This window comes from Carassius carassius, chromosome 49 (assembly GCF_963082965.1).
Source record: "Carassius carassius chromosome 49, fCarCar2.1, whole genome shotgun sequence".
NCBI classification, from domain to species: Eukaryota; Metazoa; Chordata; class Actinopteri; order Cypriniformes; family Cyprinidae; genus Carassius; species Carassius carassius.
Window position 1 is genome coordinate 3,490,382 of NC_081803.1, and position 14,753 is coordinate 3,505,134.

Sequence of the window (14,753 nt, forward strand, 5' to 3'; positions counted from 1 at the left end):
CATAAAAACGCAAGCATGCATCTAATATCTGATAGTGACTCCAATAGCTATGTATTCTGATCCGTTCACATGATCACGGCCTGTTGACCGTCAGCATGTCTGAAGCCTGCAAGGTGACCTGGCCTCAAGCGGAGCACAATCGGCATTACTCCAGATCCGGACTGAGTTTCATCTGACCTTCAAAATCACGAGCCATCTGCATCCAAAAATACCACCTCAAAATGCATTCCTTTGCATTTTTAATCTTGCAATTAAACGTGATGTAATGTAATTAGGGCAAATAAAGTGCAATGAAAAATCTGCACACAAAGAGACACGCAGGGGTCAGAGATCAAGCTGCGTTAATCTCGAGTAGATGGCGTGTACACGGAGAGTGGGATTGGATTTTGCATGTGATCTCTGCAGGGTTTCAGGGTTAAATTATTAATTTGGCACTGGTCATCTGTGGAAGAGACAGGTGTGTGTGTGTGTGTGTGTGTTCAAGCTCCATGCTCTACCTGTACTGTTGAAGCCACATCCAAGGAAAAAGCCTCTCACTTCTGGTGCTTCACCCATCAGGGGCTTGAGATCAGCAGTGAAGAAATTCAATGTGAAATTCAGTGAAGATTCTGGAGAAAAAAAAAAAGAAAAAAAAGGGATAAAATACACACACATATATATATATATATATATATATATATATATACAGTGTCATTCACTATATTTGGATAAAAGCATCTGCTAAATGACTAAATTAAATGTAAATGTAAAAGCACTTCAGGAAAAAAAAATTGCTATGAGAGTTTGTGATAAGGCATTTTAAAGCACAAAGAGTAAGAAAATAAGGGTGAGAGGTGGGAAAATGAGGCACATGGTGCTGCTGGTGGGTCAGATCAGATCTTTCTGAGAGGCTCTTTAAAAATGTATCGCTGCTGAACGCTCACTTATAATGGTCTATTCGTAACGGTCAAAGCTTTCAGGAGTAAGATACTGTGGGATGACCCTCAAAAGCATCGAAGAAGGAGAGAAATGCAAAGGTGAATGAGTGCGAGGAAAAACAAAGGCCACGAGTGCAAGATCGATTGAGAGGTGAGACAGAAAAAGAGAGATGAAGAGCAGAGACACACCTTACTCCATTACTCCACATGAGAAAGTGTTTTCTGTAGCATCATTTGCTCTTTGAGGCTGCAGCTATATTTTATTTATCCATATTCTTCCTCTCCTCCATCACTCTTATTCATACATCACCACACACACACACACACACACACACACACACAGCTATGGCCTCAGAGAAATGACCAAAGTGCTCTGACTTCTGTCCTCAGAGGTCACCTTATAGTGTCAAATACGACTTCAACAACAGCAAACCAATGCCTTTAGAACATGAGAAACTGACTAAACGTGATCCAATTGAGATCAAATGCTACAAACTCATATTACAACACATTTGGATTGATTCAAATATATATTGGAAGTCCAAAAGTTAGATCACTAGTGAAAATGCTGCTAATTTTGAATTTATTTTATAAATGTAATACAAATTGCAATATAATTTTTGTGGCATTATTGTGATGTTATTATATTATTATTATTATACTGAGCAGGATTTGAGAATGATAAAGATAGCAACTTGTGCTTCAATGAACGAAAGATCTGTCAAAATTATTATTATTTTATTATTTTTATAATACTGTAAAATCTTGTTTCTTAGATAAAAAAACACTTAATATCAAATGAATCACAGATTTATAATGTGGTCTAAGGTTTCGTTAACATTTTTCTTCTTTACAAATTACATTATTAACACGAGTAAAAATTTGTTTCATTTTCACTTTATGTTCTTTACATAAAAAATATAAATAATATAATATATATATATATATATTTAAAAATACACTTATAGAGTCATAAAAGATATCTATATAAATCCTGTACTTTGTAAAAGAAAAAATTAAACAGTGATAAAAAAAAAAGAAAAAGAAAAAAAATGTATCACGGTTTCCATGAAAATATCAAGCAGCAAAAACTGCTTCTAACATTGATAATAATAATAAATGTTTCTAGAGCAGCAAATCAGCATATTTGAATAATTATATGATGCTGAAAATTCAGCTTTGATCACAGGAATAAATTACATTTTAAAATTCATTTAAATATAACATTAAACACATTTCACAATATTACAAATTTTACTGTTTTTAATATATATATGCCCATAAATACATAAATAAAGAATAAATAATATCCAGGCCAGATCTCAAAGTATATCAGTAATCATATTATACTGCAATTTTGTTGATAATATTTAATGTGAACCCACATAATGGTGTCTCAGTTAATTGAGTCATCAGTGTTTAGTGGACCAAGACCTCTGACTCACAACACAGCAGGCCAATGAGACACAGCATGAGTTTGAGCAGCAAACAAACTCATACATTTATTCTGAAATCATGTGACACACCACTGCACACAGGTGGTTTTAATCAAGTAAGGGTGATTTTCAAGTGTAGTTCTTGACTAAAGTGGATGCAGTAAATGGCCAGTGGGACACCACGGTCCTGCCTAAAGGTATAATTATCATGCCTTAAATGGGATTCATGTAAGGTCCAATGATAGCAGAGCTGAATTATACATATGCTTAACATCTCGTTTTTAATAGTTGATGAATGGAGTTTTTGCTATCACTCTCCTAAAATGATTTGAGGAGCGCTCATCCACTGACCTGAAACCCGCCTGCAAGTGACTGACAGCCACTACAGTGTGTTAGCGGCATTTCACATCTGTCATCATCTCTTAGTACAGCCAGTAAAGGTTGACTGAATCTCTGGGGAGAGCTGGAATGGTGACAAATCAGCCAATCAGAGTGCAGAGTAATTTGACTGGCAGTCTGGTGAGCCAATCACGCACAGCAAGATCAAACTCACTGTCACAAAGTATGTGTGATGAGCTGATGAAGATACTAGCAATCACTATAGAAATACCCTCAACTCTGCATCACATCTATTCTGAACAAAATATCGGTGCATATCTGTGCAAACAAATGACTCTTATGAGCTGTTAATACAGTTAAGGTTGATTCCTGGATGAAAGATTCTTATGAACTGGATCTTTTTAGCAATTAAATAATATACAGCGTGAAAAATGTAGTTTGATTCCTGAACTTATGACTCTTTTATTTGGTTATAAGAAAGATTCAAAAGCATATAACATGACCAGTTTGAATCCTTAAAGAATGGCTCTTATTAGTCAGTTCTTTTCAGTGAATCAAAAACATACAGCATGAAAAATGTAGTTTGATTCCAGTAAAAATAACTCTTATGAGCCGGTTAATTTTAGTGATTCAAAACCATACAGCATAAATAAAATGTAGTTCAAATCTAGTCCCGTACAAATGACTCCTATGAGCCAGTTTTTTTTAAGTGATGCAAATTCAAAGCGTGAAAAATTTTGTTTGATTCCCAAGTGAATAACAGAATCAGAAGTTATATCTCACAATTCAGACATTATATCTCACAATTCAGACATTATATCTCACTATTCAGACATTATATCTCACTATTCAGACATTATATCTCACTATTCAGACATTATATCTCACTATTCAGACATTATATCTCACAATTCAGACATTATATCTCACTATTCAGACATTATATCTCATTATTCAGACATTATATCTCACTATTCAGACATTATATCTCACTATTCAGACATTATATCTCATTATTCAGACATTATATCTCACTATTCAGACATTATATCTCACTATTCAGACATTATATCTCACAATTCAGACATTATATCTCACTATTCAGACATTATATCTCATTATTCAGACATTATATCTCACTATTCAGACATTATATCTCACTATTCAGACATTATATCTCATTATTCAGACATTATATCTCACAATTCAGACATTATATCTCATTATTCAGACATTATATCTCATTATTCAGACATTATATCTCACAAATCAGACATTATATCTCACAATTCAGACATTATATCTCATTATTCAGACATTATATCTCACAATTCAGACATTATATCTTATTATTCAGACATTATATCTCACAAATCAGACATTATATCTCACAAATCAGACATTATATCTCACAATTCAGACATTATATCTTATTATTCAGACATTATATCTCACAAATCAGACATTATATCTCACAAATCAGACATTATATCTCACAATTCAGACATTACATCTTATTATTCAGACATTATATCTCACAAATCAGACATTATATCTCACAATTCAGACATATCTCACTCTTTAGACATTATATCTCACTATTCAGACATTATATCTCACTATTCAGACATTATATCTCACTATTCAGACATTATATCTCACTATTCAGATATTATATCTCACTATTCAGACATTATATCTCACTATTCAGACATATCTCACTATTCAGACATATCTCACTATTCAGACATTATATCTCACTATTCAGACATTATATCTCACTATTCAGACATTATACCTCATTATTCAGACATTATATCTCATTATTCAGACATTATATCTCACAATTCAGACATTATATCTCATTATTCAGACATTATATCTCATTATTCAGACATTATATCTCACTATTCAGACATTATATCTCACTATTCAGACATTATATCTCACAATTCAGACATTATATCTCACAATTCAGACATATCTCACTATTTAGACATTATATCTCACTATTCAGACATTATATCTCACTATTCAGACATTATATCTCACTATTCAGACATTATATCTCACTATTCAGACATTATATCTCACAATTCAGACATTATATCTCACAATTCAGACATTATATCTCACAATTCAGACATATCTCACTATTCAGACATTATATCTCACTATTCAGACATTATATCTCACTATTCAGACATTATATCTCACTATTCAGACATTATATCTCACTATTCAGACATTATATCTCATTATTCAGACATTATATCTCACTATTCAGACATTATATCTCACTATTCAGACATTATATCTCACTATTCAGACATTATATCTCACAATTCAGATGTTAAATCTCACAATTCAGACATTATATCTCACAATTCAGACATTATATCTCACAATTCAGACATTATATCTCACAATTCAGACATTATATCTCACTATTTAGACATTATACTGTATCTCGCAATTCAGATGTTAAATCTCACAATTCAGACATTATATCTCACAATTCAGACATTATATCTCATTATTCAGACGTTATACTGTATCTCACAATTCAGACATTATATCTCACAATTCAGACATTATATCTCACAATTCAGACATTATATCTCACTATTTAGACATTATACTGTATCTCGCAATTCAGATGTTAAATCTCACAATTCAGACATTATATCTCACAATTCAGACATTATATCTCACTATTTAGACATTATACTGTATCTCGCAATTCAGATGTTAAATCTCACAATTCAGACATTATATCTCACTATTCAGACATTATATCTCACTATTCAGACATTATATCTCACTATTCAGACATTATATCTCACTATTCAGACATTATATCTCACTATTCAGACATTATATCTCACAATTCAGACATTATATCTCACTATTCAGACATTATATCTCATTATTCAGACATTATATCTCACTATTCAGACATTATATCTCACTATTCAGACATTATATCTCACTATTCAGACATTATATCTCACTATTCAGACATTATATCTCGCAATTCAGACATTATATCTCACAATTCAGACATTATATCTCACAATTCAGACATTATATCTCACAATTCAGACATTATATCTCACAATTCAGACATTATATCTCACTATTCAGATGTTAAATCTCACTATTCAGACATTATATCTCGCAATTCAGACATTATATCTCACAATTCAGACATTATATCTCGCAATTCAGACATTATATCTCACAATTCAGACATTATATCTCACAATTCAGACATTATATCTCACAATTCAGACATTATATCTCACAATTCAGACATTATATCTCATTATTCAGACATTATATCTCACAATTCAGACATTATATCTCACAATTCAGACATTATATCTCACTATTCAGACATTATATCTCACTATTCAGATGTTAAATCTCACAATTCAGACATTATATCTCACTATTTAGACATTATACTGTATCTCGCAATTCAGATGTTAAATCTCACAATTCAGACATTATATCTCACTATTCAGACATTATATCTCATTATTCAGACATCATATCTCGCAATTCAGACATTATACTGTATCTCGCAATTCAGACATATCTTGCAATTCAGACGTTATACTGTATCTCTCAATTCAGACATTATATCTCACTATTTAGACATTATACTGTATCTCGCAATTCAGATGTTAAATCTCACTATTCAGACATTATATCTCACTATTCAGATATTATATCTCACTATTCAGACATTATATCTCACTATTCAGATATTATATCTCACTATTCAGACATTATATCTCACTATTCAGACGTTATACTGTATCTCGCAATTCAGATGTTAAATCTCACAATTCAGACATTATATCTCCCTATTCAGACATTATATCTCATTATTCAGACATTATATCTCGCAATTCAGACATTATACTGTATCTCGCAATTCAGACATTATACTGTATCTCGCAATTCAGACATATCTTGCAATTCAGACGTTATACTGTATCTCTCAATTCAGACATTATATCTCGCAATTCAGACATTATATCTCACAATTCAGACATTATATCTCACAATTCAGACATTATATCTCACTATTCAGACATTATATCTCACTATTCAAACGTTATATCTCACTATTCAGACATTATATCTCACTATTCAAACGTTATATCTCACTATTCAGACGTTATACTGTATCTCTCAATTCAGACATTATATCTCACAATTCAGACATTATATCTCACTATTCAGACATTATATCTCACTATTCAAACGTTATATCTCACTATTCAGACGTTATACTGTATCTCTCAATTCAGACGTTATATCTCGCAATTCAAATGTTATATCTCACAACTCAGATGTTATATCTAACAATTCAGACGTTATATCTCACAATTCAGACGTTATATTTCTCAATTTTGAGTTTTTCACAATCTGGAGCTTATATCTTGCAATTTGGAGATTTGGAGTATATTCTGACGTTATAGCTCACAATTCATAGTTTCATTTTGCAATTTAGACCTTTTACTTACTTTTACTTGCAATTGAGACTTTATATCTCAATACAGATTTTTTTTCTCAGAATTCTAAATTTATATCTCGCAACTGTGAGTTTATATCTTGCAAATTCTAACTTTATATCTATTATAGTTAAGTTTTACATCTATATCTTGTATAGTGAAGTTTTATTCTTTACAGCATAATAAGACATTTATTAAGAACTCTTATAGAGTTAGTTTTGATTTCATGTTAATTTTACGGAGCAGACTGAACCTCCTCCCACCATCTGCACAGCTCCAACTTCACTTTCTTGGCACATCAATCATGCTTCCACCATGAAGACTTCTCAATTTGTAATTTTGTTTAAGCAAAGTCCTGTGTTTGTCACTGTCTTCTCTCACTGCCACAGGGGACTGTCAATGAACTCGAAACCGTGGGTTAGAAAGGAGCAGCAGACGGTGTGAGCAATCGGACAGCTGATGAAATGCTGATCGCAAAAAACGAGAGAATATGTGACCAGAGTGGAGCAGACTGAAGTGTAAAAATAAAACTGTAGAGGCTGCATGTGCTGAGAACCCAGCCAGGCTTCCCACTGTCTCATTAAAAGTTTCAGACCGCCACCGTTTCTACAAACACATTTCTCAAAATGTTCACACTTCCCTGAGATATTGATCCGCTGTTTCATAGCATGACTGCTGCTTTCTCTAGCGAAAGCGTGAGCTGACAGAAGGCTGGAGATCATTGCAAAGACAATACAGTGTAAATGTGGTCAAACTGGTCAAACTTTTCTATAATTTTGCCTATAAAAGGAAGATTAGATATTGGTCTAAAATTGCTCAAAATTGTGTTATCAAGATTGCTCTTTTTCAGGAGGGGCTTAACAACTGCAGTTTTAAGGGAGTTTGGAAATGTCCCAGAAAGAAGTGAGGCGTTCACCACTTCTAAAAGATCTGCTTCTAAGCAGTTAAGCACACTTTGGAAAAAAGATGTGGGAAATGTGTCAAGACAGCAGGTTGATGATTTTAGTTGCTGCACTATGTTTTCCAGAATTTTGCTATCAATTGCTTCAAAAGTAGACATAGTATCTTTTTGATATTGTGGCCGAATCTGTTTGACCTCTGCATTACTTGAGGATGTGCTAATCGCCTTCTTGATATTGATGATCTTCTCAGAAAAGAAGGAAGCAAACTCATTGCATTTGCTGTCTGAGAGCATTTCAGTGGGAATCTGACTTGAGGGTTTGTCAGTCTCTCAACAGTGGCAAAAAGAGTACAAGTGTTGTTTAAGTTACTGTTTATAAGGTTTGAGAAGAAATTCTGTCTAGCTGTGGCTAGTTTCACATTAAAATCATGAAGGCTGTCTTTATAGATGCTAGTGAATTTCAAGTTTTGTCTTCCGGCACATCCGCTCGGCTTTTCTGCATTGTCTTTTCATAGTCTGAACTGCTGTTGATCTTCTCCAAACTGATTTCTGTCTGTTTGTTTTCTTACTGACTATTATTGGAGCAATATCATCAATAACATTCTTAACTTTTGAGTTGAAGGAATCTAGGAGAATATCAACAGAGTCTGCAGAAATGCTTGGTGTTAAAGATATTGCCTCCATAAATAGTACACTTGTGTTCTCGTTTATGCATCTCCTTCTGACAGAGACAGATCTAGATTCAGTGGTAGCAGAGATCAATATATCAAAGAAAATACAGAAGTGATCAGATAGTGCTATGTCCTTAATAACAATGGATGAAATGTTTAGACCCCTACTGATGATTAGGTCCAGAGTGTGTCCACCTTTGTGTGTGGGTCCATGCACATGCTGAATCAGGTCAAAAGTGTTTAGAAGCGTTTTCATTTCTTTTGTAGTTTTGTTTTCTGCATTATCTATGTGAATATTAAAATCCCCTGCAATTGTAAAACAGTCAAACTCTGAGGAAATCATTGATAACATTTCTGTGACCTCTTCAACAAAGGCTGGAGAGTATTTTGGAGGCTTGTAAATAATAATAAACAGAAAAAATAAAATAAATAAATAAATAAATAAATGTGTAGCCTGAATGCACTTGTAAGTCCCATCAGTTACACACCTAACGCACACATGAATGCACATTGAATCATCTTGAAAAGTGGGAACTTCCCAGGAGCGGGGTGTGATCATGCATATGTGAACTGAAATCTGGGTTGTGGAACTCAAATCAAACACAGAAAATACAATACGCACAACTAATTAAAAATATGGAAGGAATAACAACTTTTATGTCTCAGATAAATTATTTTGCTTTCAGATTTGGAATCACAGTTATTACAACTTACATGGGGTTGTGTTCGTAGCCTCCCACAGAAAGAGCGGCACCGGAGGTAGACTGATGCATCATGGTCCCTGACGTTGAGCATATTCTAGAAAAAAAAAAAACATTTTAGAACTTAAAAATAAGTTCACATCATACGTTCAAATATCAACACTTCAAAAGAAAACTAGCTCATTGTGTTCATGTGTTCAAAATGGCTTTTATAGCAGCCATATGGTGCTTTACTAAACAACAACATGACTCCATCTCACCACATGATATGAGCAGCATGCTCAGTCACACACTACCTTTCAAACGCATGGAAGAATTAAGAATTTTAAATTGTTTTGAAAGAAGACTCTTATTTTTTTTTACTAAGGTTGCAATTTTTTTCATGAAAAATACAGTAAAAACAATATAATTGCGAAATATTATTACAATTTAGAGTTTTCTATTTGAAACAAATGCAATTTATTTCTGTGATGCAAATCTGAATCATCTCGCAGTTCATTTTATTTCCACCACAGAATGTTGACTTTTTTTATATCTCATTAATCTGTTGTTGTTGTTGTTTCTTAGAATTGCGAGAAAAAAAAATTGTGACAAAACAAGAAATTTAAAAAAAAATAAAACTTCAGACTTTACATAAAATAAGTTAAAATAAGTTAGGCAGAAACAAGCATTTTTACTGTATTTTTTTTTTTTTTTGAACAAATAAATGCGGCCTTGGTGAGCATAAGAGGCTTCTTTAAAAAAAATATTTTATCGATTTGTTTTTGTCCACTGTTTATTTTAATTCTGATTTAAAAAGGGGGGGGGGGTTAATATTAATTGCTCAGTTTCACAGACCCTTCAGGAGCAAAAAAAGTCAATCGGCTTTACTAGCACCTCATATGAATGACAAACATTTCATCTCTTCAGTTTCAGTGATGACTAGCTGTGAAGAGAAACACGGCTGTCATCAACTATGCATCAAACTACAAGCGCTCTCCCTCTCACACACACACACACACACACACACACACACAGTGTTGCATAATCCACAGAGGGAGTGTGTTAAGTGCTCATGCCACAGCCGCTGTTGTGTTTTGCCACTGCAGTGTAAAGTGAATAGAGCAAGACGACTCCATAGGGCTTAAAACAGACCAAGAGCAAAAAAAAAAAAAACGTGAAGGAGGGACAGACTCAACACAGCAGGAAGAAACAGCAATCTAGTGTGAAACATCTATTTATAATTTTAACACAATTCGAACTAATGCATGTGTCACATCATTTTCTTTGGTTTCCTTGGCTGCTAACACATTTAATTTAGAACAATTCCTTGATTTCCGTCAAGCAACGTGTAGAGGAAGGGCACACTAAGATGACGGTCATCTACACAAAGTGTTTAATAGAATCCAAGAAGATGATAATCCATGAAGATAAAGGAGAAACAGAGGAACTTAAATACACAGACCAAATGAGGAGAATTAACTAACACAGGTGAACCAGATGAACTAATCAAACATGGGCCAAGTGGCCTGAAACTCTCTCAAACTGGGCCTGGCTCATCAAGACATCCTTATTGCTGAGCCCTGTTCTACTTTTCACAGGTGAGGTTAGGTTTAGTTAATAGGGCACAACATGCAATAAGCTTAATTAATTATTTTTTAATATCCCTTTATCCTTCTCCCTACACTGCCGCCCATAGGTTTGGCATAGTTATGATGGCGCTCGACGGCGTATTTATGCGGGTTGATGTAAACGACAACTTTTTTTGAAACGATGTTGTGTGCACGACAGAGGTGGGTAGAGTACCCAAAAACTGTACTCAAGTAAAAGTAAAAATACTTCTAGAAATATTTACTCAAGTAAAAGTAAAAGTACTAGTCTTGAATAGTTACTTGAGTAAGAGTAAAAGAGTATCGGATAAAAAAATCTACTCAAGTAGTTAGTTACTAGTTACTTTGGGTCATATATACTGAGCCTATTTTTATTTAGATATATAGATAAAATGTATGTAATGTATGTGTGCGTGTATAAATGTATATATTTCATCAGCCTTTACTCCAATTTATGTAATTTATTATAAAACCCTGTCTGTTTACTTAAGTAACAGATATAGGTGTCATGCCATAACATATTTTTAATACGACTGACTTTATATTAAATGTGAATTTAACATTGAAAGTTAATGTGATATAAATATTTCTACTAATCTTTCATTGTTCAGAAAGAGAGCAAATAACATTTACATTATTAAAGATCATTTTCACTGACAGTCTAGATTTCAATCACTCTCAGAAACTCCCATTAAAATCACTGAAACTGTTAACACTGTGAAATCAATATCTTAATTAAAGATTCGTACACACATCTGCACTTTGTTGTTCCTGCGAGAGAATTCGCCAGAAAGAGGTATTCAGTCAGTGAGCGAGTGAAGGAAGCACCGGCATTTCAGCGATTGACTCATCTGAACGCCTCTGATTGGCCAATGCTTTAATAAGCTCAATAGAATCATGTGTGATTGGTTATAATGCGCAGCGCTGTATAAACGCATCTATCTCTGGCTCACCGCCAGCCAGCGATCACAGATCTGAATTCAGCAGCTGTTGCTATGACTTGCTGAACGTACTTGCACCGGTGTGATTGTATTAAAATTAATAAAATCTTCATCGGCTATTTTTTCTCTTTTAGAAGCTGCATTCAATTGACTCCCCTCTGTTATAAGCCACACATGTACAACAAACTAATGTCAAAGTGCTATCGTGTACTGTAATCGAATGTAGCCCAAGTTATTACCTGTTAAACAGTAGACAGCACACGCGGTGTTCATCTAATAAGGATCTCCATCGCTAGCAAATAATAGCCTTTGCAGATTTGCTTTCAATTCAGTGCAGTTCCAGACACGTTACAACTCTGAGTGAACCGCTGATGCTCAGCGCGTGCGGCAGGGAACTGAACAACTCATTCAAACTGATTCATGAACCAATTCACTCGTTTGCCAATTGGTTTGATCAAGCCTTTGAACAGAATTGACTCAAAAGAATGAATCATTCGCGACTGGGCATCGCTCATTGCCCAGAGAAAAGTAGACGGCGCGTTTGGAATAAACTGAAGCATTTATAACATTTATTGCATTAAGATAAAGTAACGAGAGGAGCGTCGCCCACAGTAACGGAGTAAAAGTACAGATTTTTCCCCAAAAATTTACTCAAGTAAGAGTATAAAGTACCCATCTTTAAATATACTCCGAAAAGTATTAGTTACCCCAAATAATTACTCAAGTAAATGTAACGAAGTAAATGTAACTCGTTACTACCCACCTCTGGTGCACGATGTTATTTTTGAAAACGGAGGGGGTGAAATATTCATTTCTCTAAATACCCGGCTATGTGTAAATGTGGCATCAATTTGGAATAATTTGAATAAAAACATTTTCCATTATATTAATTAAGACATAGGATGAATATTTGCTGTAAAAATAATTTATTATTTTAAATATAGATCAGTGCTATTGCAGCACATGGTTAAACTGGACCACAAGTATTCAAGAGAATAAAACACGACTGAACTAAAATATTGCATACAAAAGTGGTGAAACGGTTCAGTATTTTTTTATATCAACACATTAAAATAAATCAGTAATGGATGCTGGACTCTGTTTCCCTGCATGCACCATGATATGAATAAATAATGCAAATTACCACCTCCCTGTTATGTAAAACATCTATGTCTCCCCTTAATGATGTGAACTTGAGTGTATCGGCTGTGTTTTGTGCATGGAATTCTAAAGATCTATGCTATGCTGAACTGGACAGTGAGACGCATCTAAAAGCTCACCTGAATTCCCTCGATTCTTTCTGTGACGATATAAGCATGGTGCATGGCAATCAAAGGAACACTGACGCCTGCCATGTTACCCAGCTTAGTGACCCAGACCCCTAAAAAACACACGCAGGAATAAGTGACAGGATTTTGCTGTATTGTATGGTATTAAAACTGAAACTCTATGAAATTTCATTATGAAATCCATTTGAAGAAATACTTAAAATATTTAAGTAAAATAATCAAAAAGTAAACGAATGATGAATTTAAAATATTAAAATAATATTACACCCTACCTGGCTAAACCTTTACAGAATGTATAAATTACTTGTGATAGAATTTTTTGTAATATTTCTTAACGTTTTAAAGGGTTGTTTAGTGTAAAATACTAAATCAAATTTGGATAAAAAATTCAATTTGACAATTTAACTGACAACAGGCAAAACGGGATCCAAATTAATGATAGGTAACATCTGATAGGTAAATTCATTGTATGATTTATATTCAGACATATAAATGTTCACATACTTAATAGCCCATATTTTAATTACTGTAAAGAAACAACACTAAGAATGCAAAGTGAATGATTTCACTCAACCTATAGCTTTTAATGAAAAGAAAAGATGTCCGAACTCAAGGAAATATTAAATAATCCCATTAATTACACTGAGAATTAATTAAACAAATAATAACACAAGTAACAACACAACAATTAGGGGCTTTGTATCTATTCTAGGGTGTCAACTTACCCCAAGTGTCTAATTTTATCCTTTTGCTTCAAACTAAAAACTATAACTCCACAAATCTGAAGCATTGATGTGTTCATTAAATGTCTCATTAAAAAAATAAACACACAAAAAAAAAAATCTCACAAATGTTGATATTCAGATGAAACAACAATATTTTACATGGTCTAGCTATTAATAAAATCTATTTAGATGATATTTTTTCCATTTATGGTAAAGAGTGTTTTCAAATTAGCTTTCATTATTTCATAATTAAGAAAATCGCTTTCAGAATTATTAATTTTATGAAATAATAGGTGATGGACATTTTGAAACAGTAAGCTTTCACAGCAGCATTTGGTTAAAATGCATTTCATTATCAAAGACAGCCCTCTGCTGGTGAAGTCTGCATCATTCTGACCTGCACAATTCACCACACATGGTGTTTGATGGTCCCATGAGCCGTTTCTACTGCTTTCAGTCTCTTAATGCCCAAATCATCAACCTTGACCTGGATACCTGTCACTGGACAGTTCTCGATCACCTGTAATCAATAATAACTGTATCATTAAGGTTCTAACTTAAACCAGACCACTGGCATACAATACAGTAATTCACCCTGCTCCAACAGCTTATATATAGAATAATTCACTCATCACTTAAAAGGAGTAAAGGCTATGGAGACGTACAGTGGCACTGTATCATTTTTCTTTATTTTTATTCTATCCTTAAGATTTAA

At 33.5% G+C, this 14,753-nt stretch overlaps 1 pseudogene; it reads right to left on the minus strand.

The window, feature by feature from the left end:
* Positions 1-14,753, minus strand: part of LOC132132331 (sarcosine dehydrogenase, mitochondrial-like) — a 77,087-nt pseudogene that overhangs the window by 61,945 nt on the left and 389 nt on the right.